This window comes from Bacillus rossius, chromosome 1 (genome assembly GCF_032445375.1).
Source record: "Bacillus rossius redtenbacheri isolate Brsri chromosome 1, Brsri_v3, whole genome shotgun sequence".
NCBI classification, from domain to species: domain Eukaryota; kingdom Metazoa; phylum Arthropoda; class Insecta; order Phasmatodea; family Bacillidae; genus Bacillus; species Bacillus rossius.
In genome coordinates this window covers 219,817,927-219,835,529 of record NC_086330.1, presented here as the reverse complement: position 1 = coordinate 219,835,529, position 17,603 = coordinate 219,817,927, and the positions used below count along the sequence as shown (strand labels likewise).

The 17,603-nt window shown below is 38.1% G+C and overlaps 1 protein-coding gene across 1 annotated transcript in view; it reads right to left on the bottom strand.

Moving 5' to 3' along the window:
• Positions 1-17,603, bottom strand: part of LOC134527302 (uncharacterized) — a 52,510-nt gene that overhangs the window by 16,519 nt on the left and 18,388 nt on the right. The gene's annotated exons all lie outside the window — the stretch shown is intronic.

Here is a 17,603-nt window from a genome sequence, read left to right as displayed (position 1 = left end):
TTATAAAATATGCATTTCTGGACTTGCCTACAATTTTAGACCATAACACCTACTGTGTATCATCAAGCAGATATATTACTTTGTAAAAGCCCAAACAGTATCTTGTGATTTGCAGGCAAATAATTTGAGTATTACTGATAATATGTGCAGTTATTCTGTTCAACATTTCGTAATGTACGTATGAGTCTCAAGAATGTGATTTTAAGGCTGCATTATGTGTTTTTATTTTCCATTTGCAGTATTGGAATTTACAAAGTTTGGTCTTATTTCAAGATAAATTTTCACAAAAGGAGAACAAATTATGGTTCTTAGTTATTCCAGATTCGAATGTAATGTTGGTAGAGTGAGTAGTAGTTATATAAGCTAACATTTCTTGACTACAGTGTAATGTGTCAGCTGGCGAATGCAGAAACTTATAGACATACAATTGTACTACAAATAATTTTATGTGTAAATTGTATTCTTATAGTGATTAGGAAAGCACTGTTACACAGGTTACTACATCATGATTGTGCCAAAATTGTGCTATCAAATTAATAAAAAGCAAACTAAGAATAACCAAACAGGAATATGTAAAAGTGAAGCGGTTGCTTCCCCATCGTTTGAAGTTCGTCAGGCGCATACCAATTCCCCCCCCCCCCCCCCCCACATATCATCATGAGTTGCTCTAATTCCCCCTGACGTGTCTGCGCAGGCAGAGTGGGGAAGTTTCAGTGTTCAAGTTGCGTCCTGCCATTATTGCAGTGCAATTTTCGTAGAGTTATGAATAAATTGATGGGAATTATCGTTGAGTGACGGGAGAAATGACCAGGCATGGCCATATGTATGGTATGAACCTCATTGGCATGCCTCAAGTGCGCATACTGTCTGTGCATTTAGTTTATCATGTGTATTTCTTGCTTACCTATTATCACTTATTTAATGTTAGTTTGATTACCACTTTCATACACTTTAATGTGCTTGTGTGAGTAGGCACGCTAACCTTTTGTCCCACTCATTTGCTATTCTGATGGATGTCAAGCGTGGTGTGTACCCCCATGTGCCTAATTCGAAGTGCTTTTTAATGTTAGCCTGTTATTCCTGGCATGATCGTTATTCTCTATAATTCTTGCTTCATGTTGTACCTTTTGGAACTATTCTTATCCATTCTGTGCTTCGATTCTCATGCCCACTGGTCGTTACTTATGCACCATTAGCTTTGGCAGCATCGTAGTAAACTGACTTGATACCATTTACAGTTGGGATGACTTCTGCAATTGTCACATTTTCATTGCTGATATTAAGAGTAACCATATAAAAACACTTGAGAGTGCTCAGTGCTTGTTCCAAAAGAGACCATTCACTAGATGTCAACTCAGTGTGTAAATTTAGTTACGGGATAAGCCATGTAATTGCACGCCACTGCTCAATCAATCGCTCCAGCATAAGATAGGTGCTGTTCCAACGACCTGGTTCATCTTGAATCAGACGATGGGTGGGCTCGTTGTGGTTTCTCTGGAAATTTTTCGGCAGTTTTGATGCACTGATTGAGTGTTTGAAATGTGTAACAATTCGCCTGGCTTTTGCACAGGCATCGGACACATTTCTCTGGTTCATCAACGTTTCTGTAAAAACTAGCTGTAGTGTATGAGGTATGAGCAGTGCAGGGAATGTGCCTACAACTTGCCTGAGCAACACCATTTACCATGTTAATTGCATTGTCTGTGACAACATGAACTTTGCCATTTATGTCCCACTGTTCAAAAGCTTCATTTAGCATTGTTGCAATACTGCCTGCAGTATGTTTTGCAAGTGAAAATGGCATAACTTCTAAGCAGAATGTCTGGTAGACAAAACTGGTATCAATAAAATGGGCAGTCAATGAAATAAAATCTTCACATGTGTGAGTAGACCACAAATCTGATGTCAAACTAATGTGCTCCACACTTGTAAAGTTAGCCTTTACTTTATTCTGTACTTGTTCATACAGGTCGGGAATTACAGTTCTTGAGAAAGTTGTTCTGCATGGTATTTTATACCTGGGTTCTAGGTATGATATTAGGTCACGAAACCCCTCACTTTCTACAATACTAAAGGGAAGCATTTCACTGCAAATCATTCTGCCGATCAACTCGTGATTTTTTATATGCTTTGAACTGCAAGTTGATAAAGGCATTTTTTCTTAAACATGTCACTGATTTTATGGAACTTATTTTTAAACTGGCTGTAAATTGGTATTGATGTGGAGGATAGTGGTGGTGGGATTAAAAAACTAGCACATTTATTTCTAGTATCAGAAAGTAGAGAAGAATCACTGCCAAGAAAAAGTTCATTTTCACTAGTAACATTAATTTTTTGGATACCACTGCTGCTGAAAATATTCAGGCGAAGGTGGTTGCTTTGTTTCCTTAAAGCCATCATTTTCATTTCCCTGCTATGAATTGATTCCAAGTGTTTTTTCATGTTTGATGTGGTGAATCCTCTTGACTTAACCCCACCTCATGATATTTTTACATGGCAGAAAGTGCATGTAGCCTTGGTATCTTCATTTGATTGAAGAATGAAGTATTTCCAAACTTCACTTCTCTTCCCAGCCATATCGCCACACTCAGAAAAATCTTTAAAATATCACTTTAGGTTTAGATTTTAACAATTCAAGCTAACGTAAATACTAAATTGTAAACAAACACAACAACATAACATCAGCAAAGCCATAGATATATAAATAACATGGAGATGGGGCAAGCTACTCAGACGTTCTTCAGCAACTGTTTCTATGATCGCGAGTGCTGTAAACGTGATCACGAGTGCAATTTACTTTATCGCGAGCACTGGTAAACATAACGTGAGGCTGTCTTTGCTCCACAGTTGGCAATGAATATATTTTTATTTATTTATTCAGTATTTGTTCAGTGGATCCCATATGGAGTTAAGGGCTACGGGATATAGAACAAGTCAAGTCAATTTTATACAGATAATACATATATACATACATACTGCATAAGTACAATTGAAGGGCTTTGTGCAGTATAGTGACAAGCCACACTTTTATGAAAAGTGAGATTTTATTATTTTTAGAGCCAGGGTTGCTGTATCTATCATGTGTGCAAAAGGTTAGTAAATATCTCAATAGATAGCAGCAGTACCTCAAAATCATCTTAATGCTCAACTGCCATTTTCATGTGTTTCTCTTCTATAACATGATAAGCCACAGTTAAAGATGGCCGACATCAGTGAACACATGCCACAATGTAGCTCAAGAAAATGTGTTTCTGAGGCAAGTTCGGACAGTGATGATGTAAGTAATTGTTCCGTTTTTGATGATAGTGATGCGGATGAAACCTACAAACCAAAGGATGACGAATCTGCAAGTAATTTGTCTGATGTAAGTATTAATTGTAATTTGTGGCTTATCATACTCTTGCTCCCAATGGTATTTACGTACTGTCACATTTAATGATATGCCAAAATATTAATACAATCATGAATACAATTGCGAATTTTATCCTTATCACTAGATAATAATTTTTATTTACATAAGTATGTTGTAAATTATTTTATATTGTCTGGATAATTAATAACCTATATAAATATCCCCGGTGTGAAAAGAAGTGTGGCATATCATTATCTTGCTGGTATGTTTACATTAGCACTGCATTATTACACAACAATATTAGTATTTATTATTACATTTTTATATAAAATATAGGAAAGAGTGTTGTTGCTTAGCAGTCTTCAATCGGCAGTTGGCAGTAGCCAATATATTGATTGCAACGAGCAGTCGTCAAGTTATTGATGTAAATGGAAGTTTAAAGGCAAAAATATTATGGTTTAAAAAATCTATGTTGACGAGATGTAAAGTCCACTTACCTTACCAAAATAAGAACTGGGCAGTAGTAGCTCTTTGGAATAAACTCATCAAAGAACAATGCCTTAAGGAAATTCATCATTATTTTCTTATAGCTGGACACACACATATGCCATCTGACAGAGATTTTCCTTTAATAGAGAAGTGCCACAGGAAGGTTTCTCAAATATTTTCACCAACAGAATGGCTCGATATAATAAAAAAAAGCAAACAGAAAGAGACCCTTGAAAGTGATAAGTATGTCACAAGTTGATTTTGATAATATGGATAGTCTTTTAAAAAATATAAGGAAATCTAAGGAAACAAAATGTGGCCAGGTAGTGAAATTTTCTTCCGCGCTTGCATTCAAGTTCACTTCTGAAAAAATAACTAGCTTCTTCATTAGGCATGCAGTGAATGAACACTACAAAGAGGTGAATTTGTGCAAGGTTGGCAGACCTACGGGAAAAAAACTTTGTAATCTGCTGAGGAAATATACAGCACCACTGAAGATTAACAAGAAGAAGTTGGATGATGTGCGAAGCCATCTTCCGTTTGTTCCTTCTGTGCACCAGAACTTCTATAATGGACTTCAACCTGATGGTGCTACGGATGTTGACGCAGATGTGGAACTGTTGACTTAAACTTTGTTATGTAAAAAGAATATACTACTGTATTTTAAGTGCTATTTCCACTTACTGCCTATTTGGTATTGCTGTTTGTTCACGTAATTTAAGTTAAATAAGTCGCACTAATGTTATAGTAACTGATCAGATATTTTCTATATGCACCACATGTGTTTATTACATATATATTTTGATAATTAAAGCAAGGCAATAATATGACATGCCTCACATACATGTGCATTATCACAGTATTATTTATCTACATTGAGCAACTTATGAGATGAGCAATAAAGTGATAAGCCACAAATATTTACACAAATGAAAGTTAAAAAAATACTACTGGTCTCAATTTACACCATTGGTGAAAATACAAGTGGCCAATATGCTTTCCAATAATTAAGTTAGATAATCATTAATCCTCACATTAAATAAAGCAATAACAAGAATTATAGAATTTGGTAATTGCTATATCTCTGTTTGTGCATGATGTGGCTTGTCACTATACTGCACGAAGCCCTTCAATTATTAAACATTATAGAGTACATTGGTACTTAAGAAATGGTATAACTCAAGTTTAGGACATTTATACATTTATAGTATGCACGTGTCTATGGTTCTCGGGCTCCATTGTATTTTTAAAACAATCAACATGACCGGTTTTCTTTAAAACAGAAGCGCTGTGGGAAGGAAACTTAGGGTAATAGTGCATAAATTACATAATTAGGCAATTATTTTAAAAATCAGTTTTGACATACAAAAAAACCAGTTGCATGAAATACTATTCCTTAGTGATTTTTTCTAACAAAAACAATATAACACAGTTTAAGAACTTGGACTGAGGTATCGGCGCGAAGTATCGGCAAATATTTTACAGATGCTGCCGATGCCGATACTCTGAATATCGGCCGATACTTAAGAATCGGAATCGGCATCGGCCCAGCCCTAGACAGATGTGCCATAGCATACAGTGAGCTATATACAGTTAGCTATACAAGGGAGGAAGAGCTGTGTACGCAGGTCTAATTATGCTATCAGCTATTGTACAAACATCAGCTATGGCAAGTTCAGTTGCAGCTACTGAGTGTAAAAGACCAAATATTTTTGCATCCGTGCATATGCCGCCAGGCCATACCGTTGTCGCCCGGGTACAAACCGGGCCATGATGAACTTCAGTGCGCAAGCACCTACAGTTGGAATCATACTGGAATCATGGCTTCCAAGTGAGAGCATAATGCATCGTGTTCAAGTATTTGTGACAAAACTAGAAGTATTACGGCATGCAGAATATCATGAAGACCACACTTATGTTGGTCACACTTTAGTTTTCAGCAAGTCAACTGTGTGCAAAATTGTACATATTGTAAATAAGTACTCAATCAAACGTTTATGTAAGTCTAATGCTGGTGGTTGTACTGGCGGGAACATATTTGACATTAGATACCAGAACAAAAATGAACACATGATTCACATGGTAAAGGTTGTTAAATGAATGGTGAAGAAAAAAAACCCGGGTCTGACAGGATTAGTGTGAACCAAAGCAATGATACATGAATAAGTACTTTAATTTTCTGAAAAATTAAAATGTAAATATCCTGACAGTAATATCGGTTTCACTGCCAGTAAAGTAGGGTTTGGAAAGTTCGTGGAAAGGTACGCGACATGAGTTGAATGTCACACCCAGGCGGGCAACCAACCAGCCGACTGATGATAAAGTATATACATAACTACGTATCTCCCGCTACACTGTGTCGTATATGTCATAAAGAGTATTCGATGGTAGGCTATAAAAATAAATGGTGTGACATATTTATTGGTGAGTGTTATTCTACACATTTATATTACATAAAGAATATTTCCCTACACATTTTGGAACACATTAAGTAAATTAGCCTTGCTATTTATGGAGACTAATGCTTCAGAATATGCGATTTTGAATATCACGAACATTTTTAGGAATGCATAGTCATGCTAAGTGAGGGATTGGTGAACATACATGCATACATACATACATACGCAATATGCACACACACAAATAGAGAGTGTTCCGAGTGTAATTTACACACTTTTGATAACCCCTCTGCATCCCCATAATTGAATAGGTATGGTTTGGGTAATTTCTTAATTGGCGCACTGTGTAGACTATTGGATACTAGGGCCCCGAAAGGCTGCAACTCTGCACTATTCTGCTGAGCAGTGGCTTTTGTGTGTTTTCCTTTGATACATGCAACATGAGCATTCTGTAGACGGGCTGGATCTACAAATTACGCAGGACCGACCATGTGAATCACCTCACCGATAATCTGCTGGAGTTCAAGCCCACGGTGACGTTTCCGAGATTCACGCCCTGCTGGTGCGTTTTTTGCGGGATACTTGGGACGCCTGATTCGAAGAAAAGCCATGACATGTCTCGGAAGGAAAGAGCTCATCCATCAATAATTCCTTTAAAAAGTTGAACATTTTGCCTTTTTTAAAAACATTGCCGATTTTTTAAATGTTTTTAAAGGTAGTTCCCGAATTCTTGAGTGAAGCTTCTAGACTGGCTAAATTAAAGCTGGTGTCAGTGGAGGAATTCCTCAAAGCACTACTTAGCAAGTGCGGCAGCCCTTACATTCAACTGTTTACCAACGCCATTTCACAGGGATATGTCCTGCCCGAATTCTGGACACTTGTAAACGTGACCTGGTCATTAGGTTCCAATTGCCCTATGAGCCGACAATTCAATTTGTGAAATCTGTGGCCATGTACACTGAGTTCCTGGAGTTGAATATCACTGAGTCAAGAGATTGTACAACTCATCCTTGGCCATTTTTCCCCCTTTGGTACTCCGACACTGTACCATGCTCCCACACCCTACTAGTATGGATGCCTTACACACGTGGACTAGTGAGATGGAAAACCATTTAATAGCGGTAAAAAAATATAATTCAGACTTTATATCCACATCGGCTTTGTATGACAGTCATCCCCCATATAAGGATCGTGGGCATCCACCTGTACGAGTGTGGCTAGTTGCGCCACACAAGGTAGACAGGCCACTGATAATGCATCTGGCATTTTTCCTGTTGAGGTCAACGCCTCGAAAGGCTGCACAAGAATTACAAAATGATGTTCGAAATGGAACAGTCATGCATTCGGTGACCATGTGAATGAGAATATGTCTGTGATGGTTTTAGAAGCACAGAAGAGAATATAGTCCGAAGTATGCAAACTATTTGCATGTGAGATGAAATTGTGTCAAAAAATAATATGATAGTTCATCATGCAGAAAGTCTCTTGAAAAACATGACAATAAATACAAAGTTGCAAAGTTTGTTTTAGGTAAAATAGGCAAACCTTTCTCTGTCTGGTGAATCTCTCACCAGAAGAGAAATATCCATGATTTATTGCAATGCAATGTAAACAAACATACTGACATTTACAAAAAGTAAAATCAAACCTTGGTGAATATTAAAAAAAAAATTTACACATGAAGAAAAATTCTGCAGAAAAAATTTTTAAAAGGCACTGCAAAAACTCTACATATTAAACAAAAGGATGATTGACTATTCAGAAGACTCACATTATGGCAGTGTTTCTTAGATTCCGGATATGCATTCTGAAGAAAAAGAAAAAAAAAACAAGAATTTTAGAGAGTACTGCAGTGTGACAACCAAAAATTCATGTCATCAGTCATCAATACCATAGAGAGAGAGAGTGAGAGAGTGAGAGAGTGTGAGTGAGAGAGTAAGAGAAGAGTGAGAAAAGAGTGAGAAAAGAGTGAGAGAATAGTGAGAGAAGAGTGAGAGAAGAGTGAGAGAAGAGTGAGAGAAGAGTGAGAGAAGAGTGAGAGAAGAGTGAGTGAGTGAGTGAGTGAGTGAGTGAGTGAGTGAGTGAGTGAGTGAGTGAGTGAGTGAGTGAGTGTGTGTGTGGTGAGTTTGGAAAAACTAAATGCAGAATGTGATTTCTACAGAATATGTCAAATTGGTTCCAGTGTAAATAATATGTGGACATGTTGGAAACTATATTTTGATGGTATATACATACAATAAATGTTATTCAGAATATATACTTAACACAATATTATTTCTAAAGAAAAATTTATTTTGTGTGTTAATCCATATGCACTACTTATTATTTATTGTTCTACTTTGTTTAATTTGTGTAATTTATATTTATACATTGTTCATACTGACAATAAATATTATGAAATAATTTCAGGCTAGTGCTAACAGAGAAAGTTAAATGACACTGACTTCTTATGCGGCTGTCTTGAAGAAAATTGTTTAGCATTAGGTATAGGGTCATTACATGTCAGTTCATCCAGGGCATGTAACCCATGTTTTTTTTTTTTTAATAAAAATTGGTTCAATTGTTAGGTGACAAAAGGCCACTTAAAATCCAAAATTTTAGATTTTTATCTCAAATACATCCTGAGAAATCGAAGGTTCCTTTGTGACCATTTTTGGCCTAAAACAGGTTGTAATGACAGCATAAATTGGTCAGTATCTGTGTTTCCTTGCTTTGTATTTCACTGTAATACCAATATTTCAGAATAAGAACACTTTTCCTTATGTAACATTCTCTAGAGAATTCAAATTTTGCCACCAAATTGCTATATCTAGAATGGTTTGTAAGTTATAACAGAATTATTAACATGACTGATGTTTCATGTATCATCTGCATTCTTTATTACAAAATAGACTGTATCTCAAAAGGCAGACCTCACAAAAAAAATGAGCTTGGTACTATGTGAAAGAGGAGGAAATTTTCTATAAGATACATTTAAAAAAAAGTGGCTTTCTGCTGGAGTGTTGAAAAACAAAATGAAAATGACTTTGTGATGTAAATGGGGCCCCTAACAAAAGGCAACCAGAAGATGGAAGCAAAGAGGATCGAATATAAGGGTTGTGTATGTCCCATATTTTCCGCATATTACACAAGGATTTTGTGCAAATTTCAAAGCCTCTAATTACCTTCCCTGTGTTATCTCCCTGTGTTATCTGCAGAGCCATGTCATGTGACTGTACATATGTCATTTCTGCATGGAGTCTGCCTGCTAGTTATAAGAGAGGGGTTCTTTGATACTTGCTCTGTTCCCCATGGCATTGGTTTTTTTTTTCTGCTTCCTCAGAGGCAGTTGAGAGATAGGCCTAATATCTGGGCTGTCACAGCAAATGCAGTATAGTGGCCCATGAACAGAGGGGCAGAGGGGAGGACAGCAATAAAGATAACCGGGATCAGAGATAAGGCGTGTGTCTGCCACCATGCAGACTACACTGTGTAGGCCAGTCTTACTGCGCTGCCTGTGTATAATGTTAGTGGAAAGTCTTAGTTCATTATAAGTTGGATGAGAACTACATGGCTACCAGTACTACTAGAATTCTGTTCTGTTGGGAATGATATGCATGAAGAATGCCATAAAGAGTGTTATATTAAAACAAAGGGAATCAAAAGATTGGAATCACTTTCCAAAGATATTCTCTTCTTGTGCTGAGAACAGGTATTTCTAAACATAATCTTCACACCATATGTTTTCATCACGAATTGTTTTATATTAAGAAGTATGAAATGTTTCAGACATCATGTTGTGATCCTATGAAAGTGCATAGTGTTCCAATTAAGCGTTCTTTGCGCACAATCTATTTACAGTGCTACAGAAAAGCAGCAGACAAGGGACTTAATTTCATTCCTGGTAAAAAATTATGCTACTCATGTAGAAATAGGTTGTATAATATTCAAGAAGTAGGTGCACAGGTATCTTCAGAATCATCTGAAAGTGACGTTGCAGAGGGTTTAAAGTTTCAAGCATCAAAAGAAGAAACCCGTAGCTTACTTGACAAAAGTTTGGAATATTTGCAACAGTCACCAACAAAACTGCATGCTGTACCACAACATGCAAAAGAAAAATATGGGAAACATAAAGTACAAGAGGTATCATCAGCTGTAGCAGACAAAATATCTAAAGTATTAGATGTACGTACAGCTTCCAGCCACATCAACTAGTGAAAGTACAGAATTACAGAGGCATGAAGTGGAACAAAGGGCTGCCGATTTGGACAGTTTGGTAACTTTAATAAAGCAAAAGCTGCCCACAATTAATACAAAAAGAAAATTACAAATTCTTACCCTTATCCCTCAATCATGGTCCAGACAGAAGGCAGCACAAGAATTTGGTGTTTCTGAGTACATGGTAAGACAAGCAAGACAACTTACACTGGAAAAAGGAATCTGCGCATTAGTTCATCCCACAGGTGGGAAGAAGTTACCTGAAGAAACTGTGCAGGTCATTCAAGATTTCTATCAAAATGATGAGTTTTCCAGGGAAATGCCAGGAATGAAAGATAAAGTTAGTATATCCAAAAATGTTTACAAACAGAAAAGACTTTTGCTATGCAACTTGCATGAGCTGTATTGTTCTTTTAAGGCAAAATATCCATCTCTCAAGGTAGGGTTTTCAAAGTTTTGTACGTTGCATTTTAGCTGGAAGTTCTGGAACCCATTCCGTCTGTGTGTGCACTATACACCAAAATGTTGAATTACTTCTTAACTGTCTTGGTGTAGGTGAAAAGTATAGTTCACTTATTTTGTATCTTGTATGTGACATTTTAAATCCTGCCTGTATGCTAAGAAAATGTGAGCAATGTCCTTCTCCAGATACTCTAAAGCAGCATCTATATCATACTTTAGACTGTGATCCAGATGATGTGATTGAATATCAACAGTGGGTCAGTACAGACCGAACACAATTACAAACCCTTACCTCAAGTGTAGAAGACTTTATGGAAATTTTAGTACAAAAAATGGAACTCCTCATACCCCATTCCTATACCACAAAGAAACAATCGGACTACCTCAAGCAGCTGACAGATAAAATAAGTGAAACAGAAGTTTTATTAGATTTCAGTGAAAATTTTTCCTTCGTTATCCAAAATGAAGCACAAGGATACCATTGGACCAATAGTCAATATACAGTTCATGCAGTAGTCAATTACTACAAAAATTCAGACAAAGCTAATTTGAAAACAAGCAGTCATTGTTTTTTGTCAAATGATTTGGATCATGATGTTTCCATGGTGTATAAAACACAGTCAGAAATAGTCACATATGTTAAAAGACCCCTGCCTCATGTAAAACACATACATTATTTCAGTGATGGTTGTGCTGCTCAGTACAAGAACTGCAAGAATATCCTCAATTTGTGCCACCACACACAATATTTTCAGCTCACAGGTTCTTGGTAATTTTTTACCACAAGCCACGGCAAATCATCTTGCGATGGAATTGGGGGAACTGTTAAGCAACTGACATCAAAAGCTAGTCATCAACGACCATTCCAAGACGAAATTACATCAGTGTCTAAGATGTTTACCTACTGCAATGAACACATAACAGGTATTATCTTTCATTACATTGACAAGAATGATGTGGATGACGTTCGTTCGACTCTACAACAACGGTATACTATGGCAAAGACAATCCCAGGCACAAGAGGGTTTCACAATGCTTCACCAATATCCCAGTATGAAATAGGAATGAAGAAAACAAGCCAGGATAATGCATATTCCTTAGTTTTCAATTTCGATACAGCAGCTAGCAAAGACCCTGGTGGTACGATATCAAAACTGTATACTGGTTGCTATGTGTCTTGTGTGTATGACAAAAAATGGTTCGTTGGTGTAGTAAACAACATTGATAGGTCAGAAGAAGATGCTCAAGTAACCTTCATGCACCCTGCCAGTCCAAGTGCTTCCTTTTACTGGCCGTCACCTCGAGACGATGTGTGCTGGGTTCCTTTTGCACACATACTCAGCATCTTGCAGGCACCATCAACAAGCAGCTCTGGCAGAACTTACAGTTTTTGGAAAGAAGACTTGTGCAAGTGTGATAGAGAATGGCAGCTTTATTAGAAAAGCAATGCAGTTTGCTAATTGCAAAAATTGGAGGATTGTGTCTGTAGATTCTAATTCATTGGCAATAGATTTGTGTAAGTAGGGTATTTTTTTATGTGTACATATAGCATTAGTAAGCGATTATCGAGTACATTACATGTTGCCAGCAGAAAGCCACTATTTTTTTTAAATGTATCTTATAGGAAATTTCCTTCTCTTTCACATAGTACCAAGCTAATTTTTTTGTGAGGTCTGCCTTTTGAGATACAGTCTATTTTGTAATAAAGGATGCAGATGATACATGAAACCTCAGTCATGTTAATAATTCTGTTATAACTTACAAACCATTCTAGATATAGCAATTTGGTGGCAAAATTTGAATTCTCTAGAGAATTTTACGTAAGAAAAAGTGTTCTTATTCTGAAATATTGGTATTACAGTGAAATACAAAGCAAGGAAACACAGATACTGACCAATTTATGCTGTCATTACAACCTGTTTTAGGCCAAAAATGGTTACAACGAAACCTTCAATTTCTCAGGAAGTATTTGAAATAAAAATCTGAAATTTTGGTTTTTAAATGGCCTTATGTCACCAAACAAATGAACCAATTTTTATCAAAATTAAAAAACAATGGTTACATTTTCAATTTTTGTTGGATGAACTGACATGGAATGACCCTCTATATTTAACCTCTGTGACACTAAAAGAGTGGTATCATAAATTGAAGCCTATCTGTCTGTGTGTCTGTACGTCATTATAGCTCCCAAACAGATGGACCCATTTCAATCCAGCATTTTGTAATGGAACTTCAATGGACGCCATGGGAGTATAATTTCAAGGCCAAATTTTAATGCAATATTTTCGTGAAACATTGTTATGAAATGATTCTGATGCGTAAAGGTTAGAGAATAGGTTTGCAGATGGTGCAGAGAACTTGTCGGGCCCCAATACCTTGAGCAGACTCCATGTGGTGGCGTGTGGCTCAGGTTTAATCCTGCAATGTTGTAGGGATAGGCGGGTCGCGGCGGTAGGTCCAATTGCACCTGACGCCATTCGACTTGCTGCCTTCTATAAGGGAGTATTTAGGCAGAGGGCAACACAACGGGCTTATTGTAGTGCACTGCTGCCTGACGGCGTTTTGCCTAATGGCATCTTGCCTAACTCCTATTTGGCCAACGGCGTTTTTCCGAACGGCGATTTTCCTAACAGCGTTTTGTTACGCGTCTGGGAGCTGCGACTGCAAATGGAGTGGCATTTTCTTGTAGGGTGATGTGATACTCGTGGCCTAATCTGCCCAGACCTTGGAAAACCCTTGGGAATCTATCCATGTACTTGCTATTTACTTCTGCTGCTTCCTGAACCTCCTCCCAAAACTTTCAATATACTAAATGCTCGGATTGCAGGGCGACACAACAACGGCATGTGCTGTTCATTCACTACATAGATTTCATGGCTGATCTGTTGCTCTCCTAGCGACAACTCCACCCTTGCTGTGCCCTTGATCTGAATTGGATTTTTACCTGCGCCAAATAGTTTTTTGCTTGTGTCGCGTAGAAAGAGTCCTGATCTGTCACTCAATGCTTTACCAATGACTGTCACATCAGCCCCAGTGTCTATTTTAAAGGTGATTGTGACCCCTTGCAACTGTAGCTGCACGTACCATGGACTTGAGTACACTTCCAAAGCCACTTCTCCGAAATAATAAGAATGTTCCTCTTCTTCCTACTCCAGCTCCTGGACCCGGATGTGCTTGCTTTTACGACTTTTCCCATAATGGCCTACTTTCCCACATTTGAAACATGTCTCATTCCTGGCTGGACAGCTGGTGCCCTACCACACATGGAGCACCTGCTCTACCTGCCGGCCAGCCCTCCACTACCGCTACTGTTCTGACTCTTTAATTGTTTCCCATCGTCCCTGGAAAATGCCTCCTGCTCACCTTTAGGTTTCCTGTAGCTGGTAAGAGGTGTCCGAGCACTGTGCACGGCCTCTACACTGGCCATGTTCTCCCACACGAACTGTTGTTGGCCCCGAACTGATTCTGCCTGCCGAATTCGTTTCACTGTATCTGCAGTGGTGAGGTTGTGATCCATTTCAACATCTCGGATAGCTTGTCGTCAGCCACCCTAATGACCAACACCGTAGTTATCAGCTCCTCTTTAAGTGTTTGTAACTCACATGTTTCTGCTAATATGAACATGTCGTTAATAGAAACGTCTGCGAGTTCACCCTGCTACTGGCGTCTCTTGAAAAATTTTGCTCGTTCATAGACAAATTTTTTTTTATTGTGAAAAAGTTTGTGTAGCCTACCTTTGTTTGACCGTGGTGTATTTGCCTTGTTGCTCTTTCATTAGGGCAAAGGATACAAGCAAATCGTCCGCCTCGGGGCCCATGCAATATAGCAACATATTGACTTGACTGTCTTCTGGTTTCTTGTCTAGTTTTGATGCCACGCGAAACCTCTCGAATCGCTTTATCCATTTGTCTCATTCTGTTGGCCGACGAAAATCGAAGTTTTCCGGGGGAAATATCTGGAACTGTGCCATTGTTATTCTCGCCGTCACGACTTAACCTCCCACCGCCGGGCGCGAAACACAACAACACGGCGCTGAGAACACTGAACACTGTCCATACTCCACGCATTCCGCGAACTCCTGACGCCTTATTTATGCTCTCTTAACCCCACATCTGACACCATGTTATGTCTTTATTACATAACATTACTATACACTTCATACCACTTCTCTCGTACACTCAGTAATACATCTCACCATTACTCTGCTACTTACACACACTACCAACCTTCCCAAGCCTATCTCATATTTCCCTACACCATAATGATCATATCAAGAGTTGCATCCTAGTTACTGTGGAAACTATATCAAGCTACCCACATTGCTAATCTAAGCAATTTATACAAACATTAAAAATCTAAAAAATTTTTTTATAAATTATACAGAAGAAACATGAATCCATACTTCTATGCTTTGTTTTCACAATACCGTAAATAGGCTAACTCTCTATTTCACGAGATAAAAAATTTTGGCTGAAAAATCTAAAAAACTAAATTAAACATAATCCTAAAATATTTCAGCACAATGTAAAAATTATGAGAGATGGATTTGATCAGCAGCTATTTCTCAAGGTCAACAATACAATTACTAATGATACTAGTGATTATTCCATTTCTATGACTACTATTACTGAGTCTCTTGTACTTTAGAGAATCAAATCCTTGAAATCCACAATCTCAACAGATGGTATCCCAAATTTCATAATAAAAGAATGCTGGGACTATTCTAGTAGGTGATACCATAACATTATTAATGTTGTCACCAAGATGGCATCGCATACCACTACTTTCGTTCATGACAAGCTCGGGAATTTTTAGTTTTGGGCGGGGAACAATAAACACACTATATTTGACTATTTCTTCTTTTTATTATTATTTTGTAAACTAAACTATTATCCAACTGCTCTAGTCTATTTTGCGATATCACAGTATCACAAAATATAATAGACTGGGAGGGGACTGAATTCTACTTGATGATACAGAGAAAAAATTATTTTGAAATGTCTCACTTTAAAAAAATTAAATACCGGTATAGCAAAATATAATAGACTGGGTGGGACTGTATTCTACTTCATGACACTGAGAAAAAATTATTTCAAAATATGTCACTTATAGAAAATTAAATACCATTTAACTCCCATTATATGTCTATTTTTTTCCTTTCGAAGTTATTGTAAACGTATTTCACCGGGTTTATTATTTTTATTTTTAAAATTCATAAATTTATGTTTAAGTATTATTTTTTTTCTGGTTTCTTTGTGTAGGAAGGCATGCTGACGTGATTTTCCTTTGTTATTTCCACGACCGAGGATTTGTTTCACACGCTAGGCGTGTGAGTCACGGTCACGGGAGTGCGAGAAAGAGACAAAATTGCTGCGTCGTGGGGACAGAAGTAAGCATTTGGTTGAGCCTCTGTTGCCATGCGCCATGATTGGCTGAAAATTACTTCAGCGAGCCCAGGACACTGCCCGCACACAGGGAAGGAAGGCTGTAAAATTCAGTCATTGTCCGAGCGCCGGGCCAGGCGGTCGTTGTCCCAGCACCGGGCCGAGCAGGCCGTGGCCGGGCGATGGCTCCGGGTTTTATATATATATTTTTAAGATATATTCAATTTTTATTTATTCTGTTCGGAATATACAGTTAACCCTCGATTAGTCGGACCTCGATGTTCCGGACATCGGATAAGTCGGACAACCATTAAATATAAATAAATAAATTTAAAAAATTTGCAACAGACAATATTAATTTCTTTAACGTATAACACACCACAATAGCAATGGCGGTGTTCAATAATGTGCAAAAAAACAAAGTATGTACAGCGTGGTATGGGCCGATTCTTTGAAGGGGAAAAAAGTGGCAATTCGGATGTCAGAGACTTGACAACGCTGCCTTGCCGGCGGAGACGTGGCGTCATAGCCGGCCGGCCGCTAGCTAGAACACCTTCTCTTCCCCTCTTGGCGGCAGGTGCACGGACTACTGTGCGTCACGTGCTGTTAAACAGCAGGTGTACATGTCAGTATGCGGCTAGCTTATTGTTAACACTCATTACACTTACCCAGTTCCGCATGCCGCGATTTTTTTGTGTTATGAACATTCACATATCACAATGGGGCCTAAAAGAAAGTGCGTGACTTTGACTGTTGCTGAAAAATTAAAATTGATAAAAAAAACTTGAGTCTGGTGTTTCTGTGGCGAATCTATGTCTCGAGTACGGTATCGCGAAACAAAGTATGTTGGACAAAAAAAAATAAAGACAAGTTTAAGCAGTTTGTGTTCAAGTGTGACTCGGAAAAAATTGTTTCCAGCAGAAAACTGCTTAAGCAGCCTACAGAAACAGATCTTGAAGAAACAGTTTACAAATGGTATGTACAGCAATGATCAAGTGGCGTCGCAGTGCGTGGTGTAGAGCTGCAAGCAGCCGCTGAAAGACTAGCGATGCACCTGAACATAAGAGTTCCGAGCAAGTGATGGCTGGTTGTGGAGTTTTCGCAACAGATACTGCATAATCAACAAGAGAATGTTTGGTGAAGTCCTAAGTGCTGATACTGCTAGTTTTGAGCCATTTAGAAAGCTGCTTAGTGATCTACTTGAAGAAAACCTATCACGTGCACAATAGACAATGCTGACGAGACGAGGCTGTTTTGGAGATCACTACCAGAAAACACACAGGCCTAGAAGCATGAGGGTACTGCACCAGGACGAAAACT